The sequence below is a fragment of the Oncorhynchus kisutch genome, linkage group LG27 (assembly GCF_002021735.2).
Source record: "Oncorhynchus kisutch isolate 150728-3 linkage group LG27, Okis_V2, whole genome shotgun sequence".
NCBI lineage: Eukaryota > Metazoa > Chordata > Actinopteri > Salmoniformes > Salmonidae > Oncorhynchus > Oncorhynchus kisutch.
Genome location: NC_034200.2, coordinates 36,791,818 through 36,807,157, shown reverse-complemented (window position 1 = coordinate 36,807,157; position 15,340 = coordinate 36,791,818). Strand labels below are relative to the sequence as shown.

At 43.3% G+C, this 15,340-nt stretch overlaps 1 protein-coding gene across 1 annotated transcript in view; it reads left to right on the top strand.

Moving 5' to 3' along the window:
* The window catches only part of LOC109871850 (activated CDC42 kinase 1), a 106,646-nt gene that overhangs the window by 197 nt on the left and 91,109 nt on the right, over positions 1-15,340 (top strand). Inside the window, exon 2 of the mRNA XM_031806797.1 lies at positions 11,606-11,940. The gene's annotated coding sequence lies outside the window, so the exon portion shown is untranslated. The remainder of the gene's footprint in view (positions 1-11,605; positions 11,941-15,340) is intronic.

Sequence of the window (15,340 nt, the reverse complement as noted above, 5' to 3'; positions counted from 1 at the left end):
AGTTGTATGTAATGAAGTTGTATGTACAGGATACACATGGTAACGTTATAACGTTATACACCGTCCAACGAAATGCCTTCTCGACAATGCAACAACAATAAGAAATAATGCAAGATAAAGAATACGAACACAAAGTAAATGTCTCAGTAGAATATAATATATATATATTTTTTTGCATAAATATAATACAGGAAGGCACAATTTATAGTTCAATATTTACACCTTTTGGGGATGGGGATGGGGGGGGGGGGGGTGGAGTGCAAGTGTTTAAATTGTGCAGAATTTAGCAATAATAAATAAACGTGTGTGTGTGTATGTGTGTGTGTGTGTGTGTGTGTGCGTGTGTACATGAGTGAGTGAGTGCATGTGTGCTAAGGTGCAGGTGGTCAGTCCAGTTCAAGTGTTCAGCATTCTGATGGCTTGTAGATAGAAACTGTATCTGAGCTTGTTGGTATCAGACCTCAGGCTCCGTCTGATACAGTCTGCCCGACTGTAAGGGAATGAACAGCTCGTAGCTGGGGCTGTGTGGTGTCCTTGATGATGCAGCGGGACCCCCTCAGGCACCGGTTTGAGTACATGGATGGGTCGGAGGATGGTCCCAGTGATGTACCGGGACCAGTGGGCCATCCTTTACCACCCGCTGGAGGGCCTTGCAGTCGTGGACAGAGCAATTATCGCAAAGGCCGTGATGCAACCTGTCAGGACGCTCTCGATGGTGCAGTGGCGGTAGGCTGTGAGGCGAGCAATGCAGTGTGTGCTCATAACAAAAATGCATATGAGAAAACCTGGCGGTGAGTTTAAACAATTGTCTAACTGCCATTCTAATCTTTGACAATTGACACCACCTTGTCTACTTGATAATTGTCAAGGCGGGAAAAGCGATTTTATACTGTAAACTGAAGAAAAATATAAACGCAACATGTAACAATTTCGACGATTTTACTGAGTTACAGTTCATATAAGGAAATTAGTTCATTTAAATACATTTATTAGGCCCTAATCTATGGATTTCACATGGGGCACAGCCATGGGTGGGCCTGGGAGGGCATAGGCCCACCCACTTGGGAGCCAGGCCCAGGCTCAGCCAATCAGAATGAGTTTTTCCACACAAAAGGGCTTTATTACAGATAGAAATGCTCCTCAGTTTCATCATCTGTCCAGGTGGCTGGTCTCCCAACGATCCCGCAGATGAGGAAACTGGATGTGGAGGTCCTGGGCTGGCGTGGTTATACGTGGTATGCGGTTGTGAGGCCAAATTCTCTAAAACGGTGTTGGAGGTGCCTTATGGTAGAGAAATTAACATGAAATTCTCTGGCAACAGCTCCTGCAGTCAGCATGCCAATTGCACGCTCCTTCAAAACTTGAGACATCTGTGGCATTGTGTGGTGTGACAAAATTGCACATTTTAAAATGGCCTTTTTTTGTCCCTAGCACAAGGTGCACCTGTGTAATGATCATGCTGTTTTAATCAGCTTCTTGATATGCCACACCTGTCAGGTGGATAGATTATCTTGGCAAAAGAAGAAATGTTCACTGGCAAGGATCTAAACATTGAGGCTTGGAAATTGTCAGTGCAGACTTACCCCAGGCACTTAGTCCTGCATTTAGTCTGGCCTAGTCCTGCATTTAGTCTGGCCTAGTCCTGCATTTAGTCTGGCCGAGTGCCAGTGTAACCGATGTGAAATGGCTAGCTAGTTAGCGGGGTGTGCTCTAATAGCGTTTCAATCGGTGACGTCACTCGCTCGGAGACCTTGAAGTAGTTGTTCCCCTTGCTCTGCAAGGGCAGTGGCTTTTGTGGAGCGATGGGTAACGATGCTTTGTGGGAGGCAGTTGTTGATGTGTGCAGAGGGTCCCTGGTTCGAGCCCAGGTAGGGGCGAGGAGAGGGACTGAAGCTATACTGTTACACCACCATCTGAAGTACTTTAGTAGATGAATGCACGGGCTTGAACACCAGGCAGCCAGCCCAGTGGAAGTAACTATTGAGTTCACTGACAGAGCCCATATTGTTGCCGCTTTCAAGACAACTTGGAAACTCTGAAATGTCAGACTTGGAAACTCATTGTAGATGGATGAGTTTCCCACTTGGAAAGTATAAGAATCCAAAAAGTAGGTAGGGTGTTTACCCACTTTACCCAGAGTGGGTGAAAATGCGTTTTGGTGGGGAAATTTCACTTCGTTATGTTATAAAATACGTTTTACCAAGACAAATATGATTTTTCATGTTCTGAATCTTTAAGTGGGGTCTTTCTCTAACATATCATTAACATTATAGCCCCCCGTAACCTAATACATCCGATAATAAGCACCAATCTCTGTTGACAGTGTGCATTCTTACAACAACTTTTGAGGATTTTGCTGCTTGTTTTGTTGTGGCGGTCGTCTGCGAATTTGTTTCTGTGTGCCAAATGAACACAAACGGAATTAAATGTAAACTTGGTTATATGGAAATACAGTACAGTGGAATGATAGAGAGAACGTTCGCCGAGTGCGTCGGTATACCATGTGTCGATACCGATGGGATCGAAAGAAAAGCAGCGCTGCTCTCAGATCAGCTTTCCCCATTCAAATCTTACCTTAACATTAGAATTTTTCCACAATACTGACGACGGATCAGATCGTAGAGAGATATTATCACCTTCTGGCTGCAAATATTGAGAGCGACTTATGACGCTTACCCTATAATAATGCAGTAAATCACAGATTGGGAACATGTTGTCACACATCATGAAACACATTGAGCCAGAAAAAGCACATAACGATGTACTTAGCTGTTCTTTTTGTAAAAAAAATATATGTTTTACCCTTTTATTTAAGCTAGGCAAGTCCAGTCAATAACAAATTCTTATTTACAATGACGGCCTACCCTGGGCCAAACTCGGACGACGCTGGGTCAATTGTGCGCCGCCCTATAGGACTCCCAATCACGGCCGGTTGTGATACAGCCTGGAATCGAACCAGGGTGTCTGTAGTGATGCCTCAAACACTGAGCTGCAGTGACTTAGACCGCTGCACCAATCAGAGGGCCACAAAGTTTGGAAAAAGACCACCCGTAGAAGGTACGAGGTGGTTGGTAAATAACAAGCGTTTAGTAATGATGGTTTTGGGGGAAACAGCTTGGCTACTAAAGATACATCGTAAGATGGTTCTAACGATGATCTTACCGCTACAGAAGGCTATGGGAAACGGCAGCAGCACAAAGCAACTGCACTCCAGCCACCACAGTCACAAACAACTTGACTAATGGAGGACTATGTCAACATAGATCTTCGATCGCAGTAATACAATACAGATCAATCCACTGGTGGGCCCAGACACATCCTGTTCTCTCGCAAAGGGTTTGATTGGACAAAGGCCAGGGCCATTACTGGTCACCACCATTCTGGAGAGACAGTGTCACTAGAACTCTCAGGTCAATTGGTCTTGTTTCAATGTCTTCCATTTCTTTTTTTTCTTACCCCATCTTCGTGGTATCCAATTGATGGTTACAGTTTTGTCTCATCGCTGAAACTCTCATACGGACTCGGGAGAGGTCAAGTTCGAGAGCCGTGCGTCCTCCGAAACACAACCCAACCAAGCCACATTGCTTCTTGACATAATGCCACTTAACCCAGAAGTCAGCCGCACCAGTGTGTCGGAGGAAAAACCGTAAACCTGGCGACCGTGTCAGCGTGCACTGTGCCTAGCCCGCCACAGGAGTCACTAGTGCGTGATGGCACAAGGACATCCCTGCCGGCCAAACCCTCTCCTAACCCGGACGACGCTGGGCCAACTGTGCGCCGCTGTGCCTTAGACCACTGCACCACTCGGTAGGCCCGATGTCTTCCATTTCACATCAATTAATGATTCACATGAAAGTCTGAGTTCCGCATGCTTATCTCAACTGGGAATAGGCCCAGCAATGAACTGTACAAAGGCCCAACAATCACAAAATAGGCAGCTGTATCAGGAATGGCAAACTTAGAGAATTCTGCTTCACGTAAGAACAGGGTAACTCAGTCAACTAATTCAGTCATAGGAGACGCTACAGCACATCAGGTTTCTACCTGAGGCAACCAAGTGTTTTTCAGTTTCTGAGGATGGGTTCCGAACGGCTGTGTGAATAAGTGTGAGAACAGGATTCACTGCACTGTCTCATTGTTCCTTAGAGAGAATTGAATTACAAACCCACCCAGTTTTCACCATAATACCATCCACCCCCTCCAGTGTATAGAGAAAACATTGGTCCCTGTAGTACTGTATCAAATGTCCTGCTTTGACTTTGGACACCTTATGCCTTAGTTTGACAGTGTCGTCTATTGAAAGACAGTATGGTGTGGATGAAAGTGCGTTCTCAATAGCATGCAAGCCTTCATTTTAAAGAAAGTTAAAGAAAACTGTGAATTTTCAATCAGTGGGATCTAACTTGGCCTGTGCTTTATACTAAACACTGAGTTTTTTAAATATCCTTGTGGAAGTTAGAGTTGGCTACTAACAACATTCACAATATGGATGACCAAGACCTACAGCATGGCTTTGTAACTAGAGGTCGGCCGATTATGATTTTTCAACGCCGATACCGATTTATTGGAGGACCAAAAAAAAGCCGATACAGATTAATCGGACGATTTAAAAAACAATTTTTTATTTATTTATTTGTAATAATGACAATTACAACAATACTGAATGAACACTTTTTTATTTTAACTTAATATAATACATCAATAAAATCAATTTAGTCTCAAATGAATAATGAAACATGTTCAATTTGGTTTAAATAATGCAAAAACAAAGTGTTGGAGAATAAACAAAAAGTGCAATATGTGCTATGTAAGAAAGCTAACGTTTGAGGTCCTTGCTCAGAACATGAGAACATATGAAAGCTGGTGGTTCCTTTTTAATCTTCAATATTCCCAGGTAAGAAGTTTTAGATTGTAGTTATTTTTGGACTATTTCTCTCTATACCATGTGTATTTCATATAACTTTGACTATTGGGTGTTCTAATAGGTACTTTAGTATTGCCAGCCTAATCTCGGGAGTTGATCGGCTTGAAGTCATAAACAGCTCAATGCTTGAAGCATTGCGAAGAGCTGCTGGCAAACGCAGTAAAGTGCTGTTTGAATGAATGCTTACGAGACTGCTGGTGCCTACCACCGCTCAGTCAGACTGCTCTCTCAAATCATAGACTTAATTATATTTTTTTATTTTTTATTTATTTTACCTTTATTTAACCAGGTAGGCAAGTTGATGGTTACAGTTTTGTCTCATCGCTGAAACTCTCATACGGACTTGGGAGAGGTCAAGTTCGAGAGCCGTGCGTCCTCCGAAACACAACCCAACCAAGCCACATTGCTTCTTGACATAATGCCACTTAACCCAGAAGTCAGCCGCACCAGTGTGTCGGAGGAAACACCGTAAACCTGGCGACCGTGTCAGCGTGCACTGTGCCTAGCCCGCCACAGGAGTCACTAGTGCGTGATGGCACAAGGACATCCCTGCCGGCCAAACCCTCTCCTAACCCGGACGACGCTGGGCCAATTGTGCGCCGCTGTGCCTTAGACCACTGCACCACTCGGTAGGCCCGAGCCTTAGGTCATTAATATGGTCAAATCCAGAAACTAACATTTCGAAAACAAAACGTTTATTCTTTCAGTGAAATACGGAAACTGTTCCGTATTTTATCTAACGGGTGGCATCCATAAGTCTAAATATTGCTGTTACATTGCACAACCTTCAATGTATGTCATAATTACGTAAAATTCGGGCAAATTATTTCGCAACGAGCCAGGTGGCCCAAACGGTTGCACATACCCTGACTCTGCGTGCAATGAATGCAAAAGAAGTGACACAATTTCCATAGTTTAATATTGCCTGCAAATCTGGATTTCTTTTAACTAAATATGCAGGTTTAAAAATATATACTTCTGTGTATTGATTTTAAGAAAGCCATTGATGTTTATGGTTAGGTACATTGATGTTTATGGTTAGGTACATTGATGTTTATGGTTAGGTACATTGATGTTTATGGTTAGGTACATTGATGTTTATGGTTAGGTACATTGATGTTTATGGTTAGGTACATTCGTCCAATGATTGTGCTTTTTTCGCAAATGTGCTTTTGTTAAATCATCCCCCGTTTGGTGAAGTTGGCTGTCTTTGTTAGAAAGAAATAGTCTTCACACAGTTCGCAACGAGCCAGACGGCCCAAACTGCTGCATATACCCTGACTCTGTTGCACAGAACGCAAGAGAAGTGACACAATTTCCCTAGTTAAAAGAACTTCATGTTAGCAGGCAATATTAACTAAATATGAAGGTTTAAAAATATATACTTGAGTATTGGTTTTTAAGAAAGGCGTTGATGTTTAAGCGAATGCGCTTGTTAAATCACCCGTTTGGGGAAGTAGGCTGTGCTTCAATGATAAATTAACAGGCACTGCATCGATTATATGCAACGCAGGACAAGCTAGATAAACTAGTAATATCATCAACCATGTGTAGTTAACTAGTGATTATGTTAAAATTGATCGTTTTTTTATAAGATATGTTTATTGCTAGCTAGCAACTTATCTTGGCTTCTTGCTGCCCTCGTGTAACAGGTAGTCAGCCTGCCACGCAGTCTCCTCGTGGAGTGCAATGTAATCGGCCATGATCAGTGTCCAAAAATGCAGATTACAGATTGTTATGAAACCTTGAAATCGGCCCTAATTAAACGGCCATTCCGATTAATCGGCCGACCTCTACTTGTTACATCACTCAGCCCTCAGTCACTACCATGTTACTGGTTATCATTCAGCCCTCAGTCACTACCATGTTACTGTTTATCACTCAGCCTTCAGTCACTACCATGTTACTGTTTATCACTCAGCCCTCAGTCATTACCATGTTACTGTTTATCACTCAGCCCTCAGTCACTACCATGTTACTGTTTATCACTCAGCCCTCAGTCACTACCATGTTACTGTTTATCACTCAGCCCTCAGTCACTACCATGTTACTGTTTATCACTCAGCCCTCAGTCACTACCATGTTACTGGTTATCACTCAGCCCTCAGTCATTACCATGTTACTGTTTATCACTCAGCCCTCAGTCACTACCATGTTACTGTTTATCACTCAGCCCTCAGTCACTACCATGTTACTGTTTATCACTCAGCCTTCAGTCACTACCATGTTACTGTTTATCACTCAGCCCTCAGTCATTACCATGTTACTGTTTATCACTCAGCCCTCAGTCATTACCATGTTACTGTTTATCACTCAGCCCTCAGTCACTACCATGTTACTGTTTATCACTCAGCCCTCAGTCACTACCATGTTACTGTTACATCACTCAGCCCTCAGTCACTACCATGTTTATCACTCAGCCCTCAGTCACTACCATGTTACTGTTTATCACTCAGCCCTCAGTCACTACCATGTTACTGTTACATCACTCAGCCCTCAGTCACTACCATGTTTATCACTCAGCCCTCAGTCACTACCATGTTACTGGTTATCACTCAGCCCTCAGTCACTACCATGTTACTGTTTATCACTCAGCCCTCAGTCACTACCATGTTACTGTTACATCACTCAGCCCTCAGTCACTACCATGTTTATCACTCAGCCCTCAGTCACTACCATGTTACTGGTTATCACTCAGCCCTCAGTCACTACCATGTTACTGTTTATCACTCAGACCTCAGTCACTACCATGTTACTGACCTTAAACGTCACCTCGGGACACGAGGGACAATCGTGCAAAGAAATAATGCCAGTTGTCTGTGTTCAAGTGCTCATGATTAATAAAGATTGGCCATTCAATCGCCCTTGTTTTTCTAACAGTGGTGTGATGATTTCATTATGGCCACATCAATGAAAGGCCTCACTGCTGACCTGTGAATCAGAGGTGGGTTGACAGGGTTGACTGGTCCACTTCCATTTTTCCTCTGTTTTGTTAATGGATCACATTCATATCATGGCTACGGTGCAATTCTGGCTCAATGTGGTTACAAGGAAATCGGCCATTTTTTTATTTTTATGACAATTCAGATCCGGTAATGGTAATGACACGTTTTTAAACTGTACAACATTGTGCAAGCAGTGAACATTTACCATCTAAATTAGGCCTAGGCACAAGGACTGATCTGTATCGATGACTGTCCTCCCTAGGTAGACTTTGTTTTCTGAACACTCTACAGATACCGTCTCCTGCAACTGCCCACTGAGTGAATTGCGTAACTATAATTCAATTCGGTATAGTGTGTGTGTGTGTGCGCGCGTCCCTCAGTTAAATTATGTCTCTTGGTGTGTATATTCCGTTTTCTGGACGCCCGCTCAGAGAAAGATGATCACCTGCCTCTCGCCCAAGCACGCACTCTACGTGTCCTCATAAAAACACCTGATGGTTAGCTCTAGCATTAGTACATGGTGTGTTATTGTAGAGTAACTCAGGTGTGATGGTTAGCTCTAGCATTAGTACATGGTGTGTTATTGTAGAGTAACTCAGGTGTGATGGTTAGCTCTAGCATTAATACATGGTGTGTTATTGTAGAGTAACTCAGGTGTGATGGTTAGCTCTAGCATTAATACATGGTGTGTTATTAGTAACTGAAATAACAGGAAGCTCAGCCCAGATGGATCATTTCCCTGGTGCTTTAGTTAGGATAACCTCACCTTAAGGTGGTTTGAAGGGAGTTGATCTTCACCTGGTAAGGACTTCAACGTAGGCCGTCATAGTAAATAAGAATTTGTTCTCAACTGACTTGCCTAGTTAAATAAAGGTTAAATAAAAATATTAATAAATATAACTTCTCCCTCAGAGGATTTTTGGTTTAATTTCTTACTTAGGATGTAGAATTGTCAGTTTAGCTGTGCAGTAGCACTTGACTTTACTGACACACTGACTGACTGACTGACTAGTGAACTGACTGACTGACTGGTGAACTGACTGACTGACTGGTGAACTGACTGACTGACTGGTGAACTGACTGACTGACTGGTAGACTGACGGACTGACTGACTGACTGGTGAACTGACTGACTGACTGGTGAACTGACTGACTGGTGAACTGACTGACGGACTGACTGACTGACTAACTGGTGAACTGACTGACTAACTGGTGGACTGACCGACTGGCTGGTGGACTGACTGACTGACTAACTGGTGAACTGACTGACTAACTGGTGGACTGACCGACTGGCTGGTGGACTGACCGACTGGCTGGTGGACTGACTGACTGACTGTTGGACCGACTGGCTGGTGGGCTGACTGACTAACTGGTGGACTGACCGACTGGCTGGTGGACTGACCGACTGGCTGGTGGACTGACTGACTGGTGGACTGACTGACTGGTGGACTGACTGACTGGTGGCCTGACTGACTGGTGGACTGACTGACTAACTGGTGGACTGACCGACTGGCTGGTGGACTGACTGACTGGTGGACTGACACACTGACTGGTGGACTGGTGGACTGACACACTGACTGGCTGGTGGACTGACCGACTAACTGGTGAACTGACTGACTGGCTGGTGGACTGACTGGCTGGTGGACTGACTGGCTGGTGGACTGACTGACTGGTGGACTGACTGACTGGTGGACTCTCTCCTAGCATCTCTGGACTCCATGCATAAAGTAACATCAGAGAACGACTGCCCCCCCCCCCCCTCATCTTTTACCTCATTAGATATTGATGCTTGTTGAAGTTGGCAGTAGGCCCCCTGTTGAGCACTCAGTTTAGACCACCTCTGTGTGCTCAGTCTGACCCCATCACTCATCAGGGTGTAATGATCACTGTGGTTTTATGTTTGCATAGAAAACACAGGGTTTTGTTTCCAGTCTTGAAGAGAGCCTATGTTGCAACAACCCACGTTACCTGCTTTGATCTTAGGCCAAAGTAGGTCTAAAGTTAGTGATGGGGGGGGGGAAACTCGATACAGTTATATATCACAATATTATTTTGGATGATATTCTATCGATACTTACTATCGATTAGTAAAAACAAATATATTTTTTTGCTACTAAGCATTAGTTAGTGCAGGTCGACTGTACCTGCTCCACAACATATACTTTGCTATCTGTCTTATTTTTCAATTGTGAGCCAACATGTTTTCAGCACTTTTACTTCCCTGTCTGATCAAAAACTCATTTTCTCCTGCTCTCTCTTGTCTCTCTACAGCAGACATATAGTGAGTTATATGTTCGGGAACATCAAATCGCAATAAAATCACAGTATCGAATCACAATACATTGAGAATCACACTACGTATAGAGTCGTGAGAATCACACTACGTATAGAATCATGAGAATCACACTACGTATAGAGTCGTGAGAATCACACTACGTATAGAGTCGTGAGAATCACACTACATATAGAATCGTGAGAATCACACTACATATAGAATCATGAGAATCACACTACATATAGAATCGTGAGAATCACACTACGTATAGAATCGTGAGAATCACACTACGTATAGAATCGTGAGAATCACACTACGTATATAGAATCGTGAGAATCACACTACGTATAGAATCGTGAGAATCACACTACGTATAGAATCGTGATAATCACACTACATATAGAATCGTGAGAATCACACTACGTATAGAATCGTGAGAATCACACTACATATAGAATCGTGAGAATCACACTACGTATAGAATCGTGAGAATCACACTACGTATAGAATCGTGAGAATCACACTACGTATAGAATCGTGAGAATCACACTACGTATAGAATCGTGAGAATCACACTACATATAGAATCGTGAGAATCACACTACGTATAGAATCGTGAGAATCACACTACGTATAGAATCGTGAGAATCACACTACGTATAGAATCGTGAGAATCACACTACGTATAGAATCGTGAGAATCACACTACGTATAGAATCGTGAGAATCACACTACGTATAGAATCGTGAGAATCACACTACGTATAGAATTGTGAGAATCACACTACGTATAGAATTGTGAGAATCAAATTTATTTATATAGCCCTTCTTACATCAGCTGATATATCAAAGTGCTGTACAGAAACCCAGCCTAAAACCCCAAACAGCAAGCAATGCAGGTGTAGAAGCACGGTGGCTAGGAAAAACTCCCTAGAAAGGCCAAAACCTAGGAAGAAACCGAGAGAGGAACCAGGCTATGAGGGGTGGCCAGTCCTCTTCTGGCTGTGCCGGGTGGAGATTATAACAGACCATGGCCAAGATGTTCAAATGTTCATAATAAATGTTAAATGTTCAGAATCGTGAGAATCACACTATATATAGAATCGTGAGAATCACACTACGTATAGAATCGTGAGAATCACACTACATATAGAATCGTGAGAATCACACTACATATAGAATCGTGAGAATCACACTATATATAGAATCGTGAGAATCACACTACGTATAGAATCGTGAGAATCACACTACATATAGAATCGTGAGAATCACACTACATATCGTATCTGCACCTAATTATCGTGATAATATCGTCCTTGGCAATTCCTAGTCATAGTTGGTATCGATGTTGTACAGTATCCTTCATCAAGTAGGAGGAGCCTTCAGTACAACTTCCAGTAAATATGGCTGTAGGTTGACATTCATTGTTATTTCGGTGATTCTGAGACCTTTCCCCCCCCCAGGCAGTTTCCAGAAACAGACCCCTGGGTGTGTGTTGTCGTGTGTGGTTTTCCATGGACGGGGATGTACGGGACCATGTGACCAGCTGACCTTTCCGCACAACATCGCAGCACCATGATGGACTCCTAGCCAGAGCTGTGCCTCGCCACGGACTGGGGCCTGCCGCCAACCAGTCCGTGGGTGACCTCTGACCTTCCCCCCCATACACAACCAACGACCACTAGACCTCGTCTCTACTGTCCCCGAGAGTAGGCTTGTCCCCAGATAGAGGCCGAGGGACGACAGACAGAAGGACACCCGGTGCTCTGTCTTCAGATAGCAACCCAACAGCTAGCAGGTAAGACTTTGGATGTGTGTGTGTGTGTGTATAGTATGTACACTTTGGTAAAAATGTTTATTAGTTAGAACGAATGGGTGTGTCAGGCAAGTTCCTCATCTGGCAAATGGAGTCTGAATGTAGAGTCTGAATGTAGAGTCTGGCCAAATGGAGTCTGAATGTAGAGTCTGGCCAAATGGAGTCTGAATGTAGAGTCTGGCCAAATGGAGTCTGAATGTAGAGTCTGGCCAAATGGAGTCTGAATGTAGAGTCTGGCCAAATGGAGTCTGAATGTAGAGTCTGGCCAAATGGAGTCTGAATGTAGAGTCTGGCCAAATGGAGTCTGAATGTAGAGTCTGGCCAAATGGAGTCTGAATGTAGAGTCTGGCCAAATGGAGTCTGAATGTAGAGTCTGGCCAAATGGAGTCTGAATGTAGAGTCTGAATGTAGAGTCTGGCCAAATGGAGTCTGAATGTAGAGTCTGGCCAAATGCAATACAGGAATGAGATCTGATTTACCTTCACTGTCAAAGCTGTGCTTATTATGTCCACAGTATCTCAGCGATGCATACAGGAAATGAAATCAGTCTGGCTCTGATTGGAGGAGGGAATGAGCAAGTGAGATCCTGAGTTACGGTGCTGTTTTGAATGTTTATTTAATTTTTTATTTTATTTTACCTTTATTTAATCAGGTAGGCTAGTTGAGAACAAGTTCTCATTTGCAATTGCGACCTGGCCAAGATTAAGCAAAGTAGTGTGACACAGACAACAACACAGAGTTACACATGGAGTAAACAATAAACAAACCAATAACACAATAAACAAGTCAATGACACAGTAGAAAAAAGAAAGTCTAGATACAGTGTGTGCAAAAGGCATGAGGAGGTAGGCAATAAATAGACCATAGGAGCGAATCATTACAATTTAGCAGATTAACACTGGAGTGATAAATGAGCAGATGATGAGGATGTGCAAGTAGAGATACTGTTGTGCAAAAGAGCAGAAAAGTAAATAAAATAAAAACAGTATGGGGATAAGGTAGGTAGATTGTCCATCTGTAAATAGACCACCCAATGTACAGCTGCAGTGATCGGTTAGCTGCTCAGATAGTTGATGTTTAAAGTTGGTGAGGGAAATAAGTCTCCCACTTCAGCGATTTTTGCAATTCGTTCCAGTCACTGGCAGCAGAAAACTGGAAGGAAAGGCAGCCAAATGAGGTGTTGGCTTGATCAGTGAGATATACCTGCTGGAACATGTGCTACGGTTGGGTGTTGTTATCGTGACCAGTGAACTGAGATAAGGCGGAGCTTTACCTAGCATAGACTTATAGATGACCTGGAGCCAGTGGGTCTAGCGACAAATATGATGCGAGGGCCAGCCAACTAGAGCGTACAGGTCGCAGTGGTGGGTGGTATAAGGTGATTTGGTAACAAAACGGATGGCACTGTGATCGACTGCATCCAGTCTGCTGAGTAGAGTATTGGAAGCTATTTTGTAGATGACATCGCCGAAGTCGAGGATCGGTAGGATAGTCAGTTTTACTAGGGTAAGTTTGGCGGCGTGAGTGAAGGAGGCTTTGTTGCGAAATAGGAAGCCGATTCTAGATTTGATTTTGAATTGGAGATGTTTAATATGAGTCTGGAAGGAGAGTTTACAGTCTAACCAGACACCTAGGTATTTATAGTTGGTATTTATACAGTGCCTTGCGAAAGTATTCGGTCCCCTTGAACTTTGCGACCTTTTGCCACATTTCAGGCTTCAAACATAAAGATATAAAACTGTATTTTATTGTGAAGAATCAACAACAAGTGGGTCACAATCATGAAGTGGAACGACATTTATTGGATATTTCAAACCTTTTTAACAAATCAAAAACTGAAAAATTGGGCGTGCAAAATTATTCAGCCCCCTTAAGTTAATACTTTGTAGCGCCACCTTTTGCTGCGATTACAGCTGTAAGTCGCTTGGGGTATGTCTCTATCAGTTTTGCACATCGAGAGACTGAATTTTTTTCCCATTCCTCCTTGCAAAACAGCTCGAGCTCAGTGAGGTTGGATGGAGGGCATTTGTGAACAGCAGTTTTCAGTTCATTCCACAGATTCTCGATTGGATTCAGGTCTGGACTTTGACTTGGCCATTCTAACACCTGGATATGTTTATTTTTGAACCATTCCATTGTAGATTTTGCTTTATGTTTTGGATCATTGTCTTGTTGGAAGACAAATCTCCGTCCCAGTCTCAGGTCTTTTGCAGACTCCATCAGGTTTTCTTCCAGAATGGTCCTGTATTTGGCTCCATCCATCTTCCCATCAATTTTAACCATCTTCCCTGTCCCTGCTGAAGAAAAGCAGGCCCAAACCATGATGCTGCCACCACCATGTTTGACAGTGGGGATGATGTGTTCAGGGTGATGAGCTGTGTTGCTTTTACGCCAAACATAACGTTTTGCATTGTTGCCAAAAAGTTCAATTTTGGTTTCATCTGACCAGAGCACCTTCTTCCACATGTTTGGTGTGTCTCCAAGGTGGCTTGTGGCAAACTTTAAACGACACTTTTTATGGATATCTTTAAGAAATGGCTTTCTTCTTGCCACTCTTCCATAAAGGCCAGATTTGTGTAATATACGACTGATTGTTGTCCTATGGACAGAGCCTCCCACCTCAGCTGTAGATCTCTGCAGTTCATCCAGAGTGATCATGGGCCTCTTGGCTGCATCTCTGATCAGTCTTCTCCTTGTATGAGCTGAAAGTTTAGAGGGACGGCCAGGTCTTGGTAGATTTGCAGTGGTCTGATATTCCTTCCATTTCAATATTATCGCTTGCACAGTGCTCCTTGGGATGTTTAAAGCTTGGGAATTCTTTTTGTATCCAAATCCGGTTTTAAACTTCTTCACAACAGTATCTCGGACCTGCCTGGTGTGTTCCTTGTTCTTCATGATGCTCTCTGCGCTTTTAACGGACCTCTGAGACTATCACAGTGCAGGTGCATTTATACGGAGACTTGATTACACACAGGTGGATGGTATTTATCATCATTAGTCATTTAGGTCAACATTGGATCATTCAGAGATCCTCACTGAGAGTTTGCTGCACTGAAAGTAAAGGGGCTGAAAAATTTTGCACGCCCAATTTTTCCGTTTTTGATTTGTTAAAAAAGTTTGAAATATCGAATAAATGTCGTTCCACTTCATGATTGTGTCCCACTTGTTGTTGATTCTTCACAAAAAATACAGTTTTATATCTTTATGTTTGAAGCCTGAAATGTGGCAAAAGGTCGCAAAGTTCAAGGGGGCCGAATACTTTCGCAAGGCACTGTAGTTGTCCACATATTCTAGGTCGGAACCGTCCAGGGTGGTGATGCCAGTCGGGGGGGCGGGTGCAGGCAGCGAACGGTTGAAAAGCATGCATTTGGTTTTACTAGCG